The sequence below is a fragment of the Falco punctatus genome, assembly GCF_963210335.1.
Source record: "Falco punctatus genome assembly, chromosome: 15".
NCBI classification, from domain to species: domain Eukaryota; kingdom Metazoa; phylum Chordata; class Aves; order Falconiformes; family Falconidae; genus Falco; species Falco punctatus.
This window is the reverse complement of record NC_137595.1, coordinates 6,474,555-6,488,906: the sequence shown is the minus strand read 5'-3', so window position 1 is coordinate 6,488,906 and position 14,352 is coordinate 6,474,555. Positions and strand designations below refer to the sequence as shown.

At 38.0% G+C, this 14,352-nt stretch overlaps 1 long non-coding RNA gene across 1 annotated transcript in view; it reads left to right on the top strand.

The window, feature by feature from the left end:
• LOC308053997 overlaps positions 1 to 14,352 on the top strand; it is a 133,081-nt gene that overhangs the window by 89,128 nt on the left and 29,601 nt on the right. Inside the window, exon 3 of the long non-coding RNA XR_013923901.1 lies at positions 1 to 14,352. This exon is cut by the window's left edge and continues 23,450 nt beyond it; it is cut by the window's right edge and continues 27,301 nt beyond it. This is a non-coding gene — a long non-coding RNA (uncharacterized lncRNA).

Sequence of the window (14,352 nt, the reverse complement as noted above, 5' to 3'; positions counted from 1 at the left end):
AGGACATTGGGATAGATACCGAGAGAGTAAGTGTAGCACTTGAAACGTCGACTAGATGAGAAGTATTTGGCTTCTCCCAAAAGAGATCTGTCAAGATTCATTGCAGGATCTATTCATTACCTCCCTCCTTTAATTTTCTGCATCATTTAACTGGTGTTTTCTGTGGCAGAACTGCTCTGCATATCAGTGCTTCCCTTTATGTTTATTAATAAATAGTGGCTTCTGCTATACAAGATTTTTTGGCTTGTAGTAGTGAATATAATCTCTGTGGATTGCAGATACAAAGTAAAGATGACTCCCGGACCTTTTAATAAGAAACCAAAACCTGTTAATGATGCATGGGAAACAGCCTGGAGTTCAAATGGCAGTTCCCCCCTGCACTTCCTGCCCCGTGCTCCCCCCACCCTGCAATAAATTTAGTTTAAGGTAAAACTCTTTCCCTATTCTTTATGCTCGTTTTCTGGATTCTCTCTGAAGCTTATTTCCTCCAACTAAATTTCTTACACCTTGAACCAGCTTTAGTCAAAGTGTAGGGTGGGGAAAAAGGGATGCTACACAAGTCAATTGAGGAGTAATATGTTAATGTACAAGAATAGGCAAGAATGTTTTATATAAAGCTGCATTCTTAAGAGTAGAATATTTTATATTCTGCTACAAAACAGTACTAAATATTTTGAGCCATTTAAATATTAGCACCAAGCTCTATATGTAAAGCTATTAAAATATTGTGGCCCTACAAAGACCCTAAAAAGACTTGCTTTCACGTTAATTTTAACTGAGTTACCTCTTGAAGTTATTTGCTTTTCTTCCCTAATGCTCAACTATGAAATGAGAATGAAAAATCTGCCTAATGCTGTATGTTGAAAGCCTTGAAAATATTCTCAGAGGTCAGCACAGATTGTCATCTTTAACCTAAGTATTGGCAATTTGAGGTATATGCCCTACGAGACCTGAATGGGAAGTACCAAATTGGATAACTTTCACCAAAACAACTGGTGATTTTAAAAAGTATAGTTTTTTCCACACCCACCCACCCACCCATACCCATACCCCCGCTGATGTGCTATGGTGGGGGGTGGCGGGGTAGGGTGTTAGGTACATTTCTGAAACTCTGTTACTCAATTCATGTCTGCTTATGGAATAGATTGATACAATGCTTCGCTTTCTTTGTAAACATGCTTGCTGAAGAGGGGTACGGAGGACTCGGAACGTGAATTGCTAACAGTCATCTTTCAGACAAAAAATTCTGTTTTGCGGAAAAACGGGAGAATTGGAGAGCTGAGGATGACCTGCCAGTAGTTTTGCTGATATTTGATCCTATGCTTTGTTTGAGGGTGTTATTTACTGCCTGTAGCTGCTGTCTGTTTCTTGTCATTTCCTTCTTGTAGTAGTCCTTCATTTTCATGCAGCAGAAAAGAGAACTTTCAGTACTGTAGAGATGGTGTGAAAAATTGTTATAGTACAAGTATCTTTAGTGCTAGTTTGTAACGTGATGCTTTTCAGGCTTGTTCCATTAATGACTGCTTAAGAAACAAAACCGCCTGAATAATGTTTCAAAACTCCTTTTTAGTCTTTTTACTGATGTTCCTGCCATTATCTCTTATACATGCAAAGTAGTTCTAGGTGACTACTAATTGGATCTTTTGGGGAAGATCAGCAGAATTTCCCCTTTTCAGCAAAACCCAGTGGCTGTAACTTGAGGCTACCCTAGATCACTGTAAGAATATCAGCCATGGGAATTTCACCCTGAAGAACAACCTTTATCTCGTGGCTGTCCCATGTTCATACATTTTGCCATTGAAAGGAACCTAGAGGATTCTATACCCAAGTGTTACGTGATGCAAAAAGTGGGCTGAATGAAATGAATATTTATATCAGTGAAAGTGAAAAGAAGTTTGTGTTGTGTGAAAGGTACACATTCGAAAAGAATACTGTATCGTGAATTCCTTTTGTCAACATCACCTTAAGCAAGCAGCACTGGTTTGTATTATCTGTAATACTGAGATTGGTTTGTTACTAGTAGCTGCTTCTGTATTTTTAAGGCATCGGTTGAATTAGTCTTGTTAACGTGTTAGGAGGCTGCAGGCAGTTTGCACCTCCCGCTGCCAGAGTAGGTCATTTCCCAGCCATGCTCCTTGAAGTTTCTTTCTTTCCAGAGTTTATTTCAGGCACAGTCTAGAGGAACAGAATATGTCAATCCACTGAAGAAGAACAGAAACAAACAAAAATCTGCTGCTCTGTAACTCAAGTATCATTGCTCTTCTTTCAAGTAAGGTGAAAGACCTTCTAGGTAAATTATTTATCAGTCAGCTCTCTGAGCCACCTGGGAATGGACCCTGTTCAAGTTTGTCAGTTAAGGAATAAGTTCCAGGAGTGATTCTGAGCATCTTTGCATTTTTCGTCATGGAATGGAGCCAGCTTTGCTGCTGGTCCTTATTGCCTTCTCTGATGTATCTAGTTACTGAACCTTTAAAACTTCAAGTGGAGTAAAATTACTGGAAGGACTAGCCAGTACGCTCTCTTTTGATAAGCAGTTTAGCAACTACCAGATTTGGAGAGAGAGAAAATGAATTTCACTTTTGTGTCGAAGAAAATAAAGGCAGAAAGAGAGGTCCTTGAGGAACAAGTGAAGTATGGGAAGGTTATGGAGGTGGGTTAGAATGAAGAGAGAGCATCTGTTCATGCGCTGTTTGGAAGTTTGTATCTCTACTGATACATTAAAGCTATTTTTAAAATGCTTTCACCATTTCCACCTCACCCCTAGAAGAGGAGCCAATTCATAAACTTATATAGAGTATTGGTTATACAAAAGATTTTACACATCACAATTCAGGAGTTTTGTGGATTAGGTCCAAGTGGGAGACATTAAATTTTATTGGAAAACCATGAAACAAAACTAGTTTACAGTTTAAATCACTAGTATGACTTTTTTAGGACATTCATCGAAGTTTACTTACACAATTAAAATGAAGAAACACATTTGTTGAATGATTGCATTTCCTGGTGCCTCAGAAGCCCTTTTCGTTCCTCTCTGAAAGTTATTTACTTGGTTTTTTCTTGCTCAGTTGGGTATCATAATTGATAAAGTAAGATAATGATTTTGAATTCTGTTGATGCATCACTTAGAGAAGGTTGTTGTCTGAAATCAGTGTAAACAGTGCTGATAAAAGTAGAAGAAATTGAAGGCAAGGAAGAAAGCAGATGTAAACATTAGTGGACTCCAATAAGATTATTGATCTCTTTTCAGTTGCTTGACAGATAAAATGGCAAAGCAAAATGTCCAACTTCAGAAACATTGCTTGAAAATATGGGAATGTAGCAGCGGAGGAAAAAATGATGAATGCTACTTTGTTAAAGAGAGGAAAAACTTCAATCTTTTTGCATGAAGTATTCATAATTTTCCTTTTTGTTCTACAGACATTTAATAAGTGTTTGATAAAAATCCATTTAGCTGTAGTAGGCAAAATTCATGTTTAAGGACTTGGTTCATGGGTCATCTTCCAAGGCTTTGTATCATACTAGTTAAAAACTTTATCAGGTTCTGTACAACTGTTTAATGTCGGAGGCTTCAAGGAATTCTCAGAAGAATTTCAGGTGAGGAATTTCATTTTGAGCAGTAGCACATATTGCAAGGAGGGTATGATGCATATGGATTCACATCAGTGCTGAACAGATTTTGTAAAAATGCCACTGGAGATACTGGTCTCAGAGGAGAAACCCATTATTCCAAATACATATATTCAGAATTACAATGAAACTACCCTCTGAGGGTTTCTGTAACGTTACATGTGAACTGTGAATGTTATTAAAAGGTAGGAAAGGGAGGAGAAAACACGTGCTGCATGGTGTTAAACTATAGTTTATTGTCATGTGCAGGCAGTAACACATACATGTAAAGATGTTTCAGATGGAAAAAGAAAAGATGTCAGTGAAAATGCTATACATAAATTTTGGGGCTTTTAAAAATGCAATCTTATTTAAAAAGAATTAATGAGTTCTGTTTCTTTAAAGATTTGGTGAAAAATGTGCAAATAAGAGATGGAGACAGACTTCTGCTGGTAGGTGCCAAACTCTTTTAACAACACCTTCATCTGCCCCTACAAAATGCTCAGCTAGTCTGAATCTCTTTTGTAGTCTCTTACTTCTTTCTCTTATACACATCTGTATGCAAAGCACTACCCAGAAAAGTTTCTACTGGTTTCAAAGTTAAATTACCATAGCAGATTTCCATGTGCTTTTGGAGGGTGACAGAGGCAGGAGTTCTGTTCTCGAGGCAGGTACTGTTTCATGAAAGATCTTTATTATTTATTACATCTATCCCTGGTGGAAGATTGCAATTACTATCCTACTTCCAGCGACTCTTTACCTGAATCATGACAGCTCTTAATTATGTGTGAAGGAAGTAGTTATATACAGAGAAATTTCTTAGAGCGAATTACCTAGGAGATATATTCAGGCTCAGAATGGTCTTCAGCAGGGCTATTCTTCTCGTGGTTCTCATTCTGTTGTTTTTGCTTCAGGAGCTGTGAAACTGCCTGAGTTATGATACTAGAATTTGCATTGGGAAGGAGTTTCTGCTCCATCCTTCCCAAAGTTTTTTCCTCTCTCTCTTTAGTTTTTTTAACTCAGATTTGGCCCTATCTATATTTCTTCTTTAAATATGCCTATCGCAGACTACTGCTGAGTAGTCTACTGCTGAGTGTGCTGCTCAAGGAAGCACAAAGAAATAAGTAACAAGCTTTCAAATTTCTGGTCAAGCTTAATATGTTAAATCTTATTATTCAGCTACAAAAATTTTATTACCCTGCAGTTATAAATGTTGCATTTTCAGTTTAAGTATTTATTGGCAAAAATTATTAATGTCTGTACTTAGAGAAATGTATCACAGTGGTAGTCATGTTGGAGTTGATTTTCAAAATAATTTCAAGCCTGCAGAAGTTGGCATTTCAAAAATGTCCTATTCCAAGTCATACTAAATCCAAGATTATAGAGGATGTCCAGCTTCAAGACATTCTTAATGAACAAAGATAACTGAGCCAGGACAGATGTACTGCTTCCTGGTCCAGAATAGGTAGGCTGTTAGGAACTCTGCCATTTAATATAGGAGAATGAATTTCAAGTCCAGTTGCCGTTGAAAGGCAAGAAAGGAAGTTGAAGTCTGGCTTCTTTTATCCCACAGAAACACTATGTGGGGCAGTTGTGAAAAGATTTTAGCGTACAGACCATCTTAAGAGATTTCTGTTTCTGTGGGAAGTTTGGGCATTTGCACGGACATTTCCAGACAAGCTGTTTTCCCTGATAACTTCCAGAAAGCTCTCAATGTTGTACAAAAATAGAATTGTATTTTTTATAGATTATTTCCTGCCTGGCCTCTCTTCATTCAGGATTATTCAATTAGGGATGGTCACTCTTCATTTCTAATAAGCCTTTCTTAATTTATATATCAGCATGAGACTTATGAAGGCTTGAAATAAACCTCATTTATTAAAGGTGACCCTGGCAGCACAAGGTAGGTTAAATTATAAAATGTCAAGAGTTTCAGGAAAGAGATAATCATTGGGGATTGCAGTGGTAACTTGATTTTGTAGATTGACCGTCATTGATGACCATTCTCCAATCAATGTGCTACAGGAAACGGCTGCATGTGCGCTGCTAGTTCATCTTTGTTTGCTATTGAGCCATCAGTGTAATTGTCAATAAAGAAGCTGGCCACTTGTTGGAAACCTTACATCCATAGATAGTACAGAATGTTCCTGTAAAAAGACAGTGGTATCCCAGCAGCATTAAAAGCTGAGTTTCAGACAGCCATGTAAGCATTTGTGCTCTGCAGTTTTTCTGCAGTAGGGCTAAGTGTTACAGGGACAAGGTCACCCTAGTGCCCTCAGTGGAAGGGAACAGTCCAGCTGCTTGGGGGACTAGAATTACAGGGCTTTTTTTCTGCCTAATTAGCAATATTACTCTATATTTTGCACATCCTTTTGCATGCATTAGGAAGAAGTCTGCAGGGAGCTCATTATGTTACCAGTCTTGTAGTTATAGGCTTGCAAAGCTGTAGCTTCAGGGATGCAGGAGGTGCGTTCACTCCAAGAAATTCCTTATCCAGACTGAAACACTGCTGAAAACTTGTAGGAACTCTGCAGGATGTCTCCTGTGGGGCATGCTTTATCCTGTCCTGCGTGTTCCTGTAGCGAAGCTGTCCAGATGAATCTTCCTTGACATATTTTCACTTTGAGATAATGGCTGAAGGCAGATTTTTTGATCATGTGTCATCTGTTAATGAGTTTTTAACCATTGAATGAGTCTGTGAAGAAAAAGGAGCCGATGAAACCTTGCTTATCACCACCTTGGCATGGTTTTTCAGACCCTAGTGTAGTTCTGTGACTGGAGTATCCTAGGAGTACAATTTAGTGTGAGGGCTTTTGATTTTTTTCTCCCCTCTTTAGTGGAGAGTGAAACATGACAGAATGTTTCTTTCTGAAAGCAAGACAGGAGTCTGTAAAGAAAGGGTATAGGGCAAGAGCTTATGACAAGACTTTGAGGGCAATAGCATGAACGTTTGTTTCAAGAAGGCCTATGTGATTCCATCTCATTCACTTTCCTTTGAGCTTTCCTCTTCTGAAGATAGGATCCTTAAGTCAAAAAAGATGGCACAACATACCTCATGGAATTATTTTTGTATAGCCAAGTCACACAGTCAAAACTGAAGAAAGTATTGTGCCATTATTTTCTGGCCATTGTGGAACTGCGCTAGCAACTGGTCCTCAAAAAGTGCGTATATCACTGCCCAATGAGGGTCACAGAGAATGCTGCATGTGAAATCCCAAGTGCTAGAGTTCATCAGCACTTAATGCAGAAATATTAATCACAAGTTTATAAGAAGATCCAAGGAGATTGCCATGTACTTTCCCCAGCTGATGAACTGCACCTCTCTTGCTTTCACTCCCACCAGATAAATGATTTTGGATTTATGTAGTCATTTTGGAGCACTACACGCCTGGCATCATCTCATTATCTTGTGGAAAAATTTACTTTCTAATTTAAATGATCACAGACATAAAATGGTCTTATCAACACACCTTTCACTGAAATACAAATGCACAGACCCCAGAATAACCCAGAATGAAAAGGATAGTTTCATTTTAGTGGAATGTAGTTTGAAAAGGAATAGTTTTTAACACTTGTAGTTTTGATTATAATTGCATTATGATATGGTTGATACATTTTTAAACTTATGCAAACATACTTTGTGTAAAATTAACAATGCGCAGAAATATAAATAATGATTTTAACCATAGATAATTTCGTTAGAAGAGTTTTTCTTCATTTATTTAGAAAAGTTGTGCCAATGAGAACAGAAAGCTTAGTGGAGTAGTAGAGGTTTATGTCAGCATGGGATTTCTCTTCATCGATGTGAGCTGCCCCTTTTTGCAGCTTTTTGTTGCCTATGTCACTTCAGCTTCTAGCAAACTGAGGAATACTCACTTGGTTTAAGTCTATTGCCACTTGCAATAGACTTGATTGCTTAGAAAAATATCTTTGCAAGGCAAAGCAAAAGCAGACAAAATGCTCCAAGGGTGCAGAAGAGTAGAATTCTGACAAAAAGAGAGATGGCCCAGAAGGTAAGCCATTTCAACGTACTATTCTTGCATTATCTAATGTGCGTTTAGTATAAATAAAAGAAAATAGACCAATACCAGCCATGTAATCTTCAGCGATACAAAATGTCTTGTTCGTGGAGGTTCAGGGAAAACTGTTGTGAGGTTTGACTGTAAAATTTTGGAAGACAAAAATTATTCATTTCTGCAATATACTATATATGTAACTCTAACATATTCCACCAAAAGAGCTTTGATGGTTTTGTTGTTTGTTTTTTTCTAATGTTATTTGAGTGTTTCTTTCAGGGTGGGTATTCCTTCTTCACTTCTGCTCTGTGGTTTGTAAGACAACAATGTGATCTTTTATAATTAGGATGTTCAAGATAAAGGATAGCTACTAAAATGCAGGGTACAGTGCATCCTGAAGTATTTATCAATCTTTATCCTAACAGCAAAGTGTTCACTAACTACATGTATGGCTGTCTGAACATTCAATCAGGCTTACCTACTGGGTTTTAGATTGCAAAACTGGCTCATCCCTAACTGTGTTGTCTGGAAATAAAGGTTACTTGTATATTCGTAGGTCTGTAAAGCTTTTAATTTACATGTTTACATGTAGTTTGTCTGGAGATGGGTGGACACCTGTGTTTATTTTCTAACTGCATTATTGCTGACCAGGAAAAGAATAAAGGCAAAAGACCCTTTCCTTGCTATTACTAGAAAAACTCTCGCACTGTTCAAATAGAAAAATGTGCTGTGTGTGCTTCTGAAAGTATTTTCTGAATAACCTGCATCAGATTTCAAGCCAAGTGTTTATTCTGGGACAGATGAATAAATGCACGTGCTAGAGTGGAACTGTTTTAGAATGTGAGTGGCCTGTCGACCCTTGCAGCAAGCGTTGCTGATCGCAGCCTTCTGCCACTGTCTGTCATGTCAGCATGTTACTTGGGTGGAAAGTCCTCTGCTCCTTACAAAGCGCGTACTTTTAAGTTCTAGAGTAGTTTGGTGATATTCAGTAAGCTAGGATGCCTAGGTTCAGTTAGTCATCACAAAGAAATGGTAGTTTTCTTTTTGACAGCTGTTACGAATTTTACTAATGTTATATCCATTTTTATATGGATTTATCATGCATGTTACTAATCCTTTCTGTCCATGTATGTGTCTTCCGCAGAACATGTGGTTATGTCTTCACTCATCCTCAAGAACATTTAAATGTCTATCAGATTTTGGAAAAGTCAGAGGTAGATTATTGTTCCCTACCACATATGAAACCTCATCTCACTCCTTCAGAACAAACCCCCTGTCACTTGTCAATAACATAGGAAATCATGGGCTAGTCTTTGAGTCACAGAAAAAATACCAACTTGTGGTTGACATCAATATTATTAAAATAATTTTTAAACCCCTATGATTTTTGATGTCTCACTAAGCTATCGACTTCTTTTAAAGTAACTGCATAATACCATACTTAAGGGAGCAGAACATAGATATTCTCAGTTGCAGGCTGAGCTAGAGTTTGGACCTGAAAGTAAAATTCACCTGCCAAGACTGAAAAATGATACACAGACATGAATAACATCAATCGCATCCACAAACGCTGTCTGAGACTGTCTGAGCCAGATCTTTAGCTGTTCTAGACTACTGATTCCTTGTGATAACACTGCTACAGCTGTGATAAGCTGCTATCAGCAAGGATTTTGGACAAGGAAAAATTAGTTTTACTGTCTCACTCCTTGAGAAAGAAATAACTAGGCAAACTCCCATCCTCTTCCCCCAACATATTTGTTTTCTTAGCCTAGATTAAATTTGATTTCTGTCTAGAGATTTTGATTTGACTTCAGAGAAAAAAGTGCATTTAGAAGTAAAAGGATGGAATTAAGCTGGAATGAGGGCTTAAATAAACCTAATGCTGTAGATGCTCAGGAATCCTGGCAATAGAAATACTGTGGATTTCTACAATCCAGGGCTAAGGAATGTGATCAGAAATACTGACCAAAATACGTTTCAAGACACTGACACACTTCTAAAGCTGCATCACTACCTGATTCCTCTTCTGACTACTGCTAACGGTTGCAGATTAGGTAATCTTTAGCAGAGCGGTCACCCCTTGTGTACCTTAATAGCTGTTCGAACAGGAGTACCTGATTAACTAGGTATCGAGCAATGGCAAATACCTAGCATAAGCATATGGTATAGGAAGATGTAACTCATAACTATCTCCATTAAGGTGTATGCAAATTTAGGCACATTTAGAAAACTTCTTGTGTAAATCTAGTATTAATATTTAGTTATCAACATTAATAAATTTGTATTTGTATCTGATAAAAGGAAGTGAGCATATTGTTCCTGTTTAGAAAAACGCGTGGAAGTTCACAGAAGTCAGTGCGTGCTCTACCTAGGAAGCATAGAGCAAAGGCCTCAATTTCTGAAAGAAAGCATAGGTCATAGGATTTGCCATGAACTAGTCTGCAAATTATTTGAAAAAGGGTAAGGTACTTATAAGGCAGAAGAGTAATGTAAATTAATAACAGGAGTTAGGACCACTTGTGCTATTGGCATTTATTTTGATATAACCCACAGAATTTCTGAGACTAGGCACTGCCTGAGCCGTTGAGAACTGGCATGCCAAGAGCTGTCAGCTCTCTTGGTATTTCCAAAGGAACTTGTCCCAAATATGTGCTGATGTCAGCAACACAAATGTCTGCATAGTCAATTAAAATGCTTTTCAATTTTTTTTAAATACTGTAAATTCTGCAGTGTTGTTCTTCAGCTATCACCTTCTAAAGATGAAAAAAGCTACTGAAAGCGCCCCTGTGTAAGTCAGAATACAAAATGTTCTTCTCATCCCAGTGACACTGTGGTGACAGTTCCAGTGGCAGCAAAAACTAAAGCAGCTTCGATACCAGCATGTGCTGTGTGCTGTGCTGAGCTGCTGGGCACGTGTTACAGATACAGGGTGGGCAGCAGGTCAACAAGTCCTGGGTACGGGCATTTCCTCAAGTGAAGATGACAGCCGGCTTGAACATAATAGTGGCTATTATGAAATTGTCAGCTAATGGCAGCAGAAGGTTGAATTGCAACCTTGGTATACAACAGAAGAATAGTTTAGTTTTCTTATTTTGCTTTTAGGTGATTGCAAAAGAACAATGTCTCCAGGAGAGACTGTTGGAGGACTTGGCAAATGTTTGTCGGGGAGCAAGTCTCATTTCTCATCACAACTTCTTCATCTTTTGCCTTTAGAAAGCAGTATCATGCGGTTCAGCAAATCTTGCCCCAGTACTGGAGAAGGATCTGTTTGGAGATGGTGGAAGAGGAGTCTCAGTGTGTACAAATACTTCAGCTATTACCATGGAAGAACTGAAATACTGGCATTAATCTTTTTTCTTTTAGGAGGATAACTGGCATCAGGAGCGCCACTAGCTATTCTAGTCAGCAGCAAGGTGATTGATAAGGAAAATGCAAGCAGCGGGTGACAACTAACAGGCGCACTCCCTTAGACTACCTGCATACCCCAGGCCTGAGAGATTCGCCAGTCAGGTAACACACAGGTTTGCTTCTGGAAGCTAATTATTGTGTTTTAGGAGTAAAAAAAAATATGAAAATTTGTTCACATGAGGGAAAATAATTGCTACAATTCTGTTTTGTTTAGTCACAAATAATTTGATATGGGAATGATCAGCCTTAGTGTTTCTGGCTTTATTACTATGACAGGCTTCTAACTGTTTAGTCTGTGGGATGTAGAAGAGGTTGGGAAGCTGCTGAGATATATGCTGTCACACGATGCCTGATTCATTATGCAGATAAAATTTATCAACTTCCCTCCTCCAGTTTATCCTATTTGGAAAGATGCATGAAAAATAAATGGCTGTTTCCAGTGAAAGCAAGTGCTACTTCATCTAGAATAAGCATTCTGTTGTTAAAAGATGTACATTATTAACCATTCTCTGCTACTGTTTGCAATCACAGCTTCTTCTCAGTCTTTCTCGCTCTGCTTCTTCTCTGCTCTACTTTCATTTTGTGAACCTTCCTCATTTGCCTACTAGCTTTTTTTTCAGATAATCTGTAAGGTGAAGAATGACCAGGCAGAACTCAAATGCCATTTTGTTATGCTTAATAGCTGATTAAAAAAGAGCTGGCCCATCTCTAGTGTTCACGCGCAAATGCTCTCTCTTGGGATTTTTAAATTGAGTCATAACTGCCTGTGCCAAAAGCTGTCAGTACAACAGGATAGAAGGCAGTCAGCTCCTCTCGGTGTTATGTAAAGTTGTCATTTTGGAAGAATGAGCAATGACAAAGAACTGTTGCAGTGTTTCTGTCTATTTTCACAGTAAACCATGATGTTCGTGTTGCTTGTACTGTTGATCTCTTTTCTAATAAATTAAGTTTCTTTTGTAAGGAAAGAATTCAAAACAAAGCAATAGGAATTTAAGCACAATATACGTAAGGAAAGTAGGGCTGGATTTCTAGAAACATTTCTATCAAACAAGCAAGATCCTGCATGTAATATAGTAATGTATGAAAAGATGTAAGATTTCAATCTAAAACATGATATTGAGTGTGTTGTTTCTACTGTGGTAAGCACATTAGTAGATGCTAATGTCTAGCTGTACATTAAAAGAAAAATTTAGTAGAAAACATTCTAAAATTTATATAATATATACATACAACATAGTATCCTGACTTCCCCAATCATGTGAATTCATGGGTAATATAAGGCACAATTAATATTTGAAGTGTTTGAAATCTTAGCAGAGAATGCTATCACTGACTTCTGTAGTATCCACTTTTTCAAGTGCACAACAGAATTCCTACTGATTTTGAGAACTCACTCCTCTGCTTTCTCATTAGCATTCAAATAACTTGTAGGACAATTATTAATGAAAACTGACATTGTATAATCTAACTCTGGAGCCACTGTTGCTTTTTAGAAAGCAGTAATTCAGTTTTAGGTCTCTGTAACCCACAAGGTAACGCTTCCAAAATTCTGTATTTCATAACCATAGCTGAAAATCAGTCTTCAGAGTTCCAGCATCTGTGGCAACGTGCTCATGCATTAATTTGCTGAGTCAATGTTCCAGCTTTCTGGTTTACCTCTTTTACTGAGGTGATAACAGCTTTTCTGAAGCTGTTCCGTAACAGAACTGGCTGCTTTCTCAACCAGTGACTCATTGTTTTGTATATTATGCTTTAAAAATTTCACAGGGGACAATCCGTCCCCATTAAATAGACATAACTTGCCTAGGTTGCTCATATGACTCCTGGTGCTATTACTTTTCTGTTGTTACCTGACTGCAGCTATCAACTATATAGATGTTACAGTAAGAAAATATATTCAGCTGACACACAAGCAGAAATCCACCTGACTGCAAGCTCTGTAAATCTGCCTTATAAATGCTGCTTGCCTTTATAAAATATTGAGCAAAACTAGAAATGGTGAAATTCTTCTGGAAAGCCACAAATGCTAGAGCATGGAGGAAGGTTTAGAGACAAAGTGTTAGATGCATGAGTTTACATAAATTGAGGTAGTACTTAGTAACTTAAATGGGAACATGAAGGCAAGTGTGTTCTTATAGATGCTAAGCTCTCAACATGGAAGTTATTCATTATATACACGAAATAGTAAACTAGTTGGATGAAGCAAGCTGCAGCCAACGAGACTGATTTGCTTGCAGCTGCAGGCTATCTGCGTGTACTTCCTGTGTGTGGCAAGTAGCATAAATATTCTTTAAGTGGTGGGAGTTTTGGGTTTTTTTGTCCCCAGACAAGCAAAATGATGAAGAATGACAACTACAAATTGGCTATTTCTTTCAACTTTGTAAGTATCTAGGTTCTGTTTATAATTTGAAATTTAAGTTTAGTGTCTTGGCAAGTCACAAGGTTGGAAGCATAGGAGAATGACTTCTGTGTATAATTACCCCTATTGCAAAAATCCCTAGTCACAATTAGGTCAGACATAAGTAATTAATTATGTTTGACATGAAAGCTTTGACATACACGGTAGTTTTGAAGATAAAGTAATGAAAATCTGGAAATTTAGCAGCCCTGCTGTGCAGTACCTGAGAGGGGATATTGGGATAGCATTAATATGCTATCTCACTGTTACTTCTAAATATAGTTTAGTTTAATACTCTCTGGTTTCTCAGTGAGAGGATGTTGCTGTAAGTCAGTACTTTGAATTCCTTAGCACCGTTTCTCAAGATTTGTATTCCTTTGTTTGTCCTGGCCTTCTGCTGTTTCCATTAGCAGTCTGTAGCCCATTTGATCCATGACAACTTACTACAGCCCCACACTTACCCCTGTAAACTTCTGTTCCCTTGCGGGCTCCTTTGCTGGCGCCACAGTCACCTCACAGCAGAATCAGCAAGCAATACTGGAAGGTGAGTATGTGAGTAAACTGGCTGCTCCAACCTTGGCATTTTCCAGCTTCAGCCATCAGCTTTGTATTTCACACAGCACTGCGCTACGTTGTCTGCCTTTGGCACAGAAATCTTCCTGTTTGGGAAAATTACTCAATACTCTGATTCCCAGTATGCCCTTGAGCTTATAAAAAAAGGAAAAGAAATAAAAAGTTAGCATGATCTGCAAATCAGAATAGGGTGAAGATCTCATGAGCAAAGGCTTGAAAGTGCTGTAGTCTATTCTACCAGTAGCAACACAAGAAATACTACATTCTGGGTATTTTGGGATTGTTTCATCTGTCACGTTTCACATTAAACTTCATTTAAAGATTTTGGAGGAAAAAGTATCTTTTAAGGCA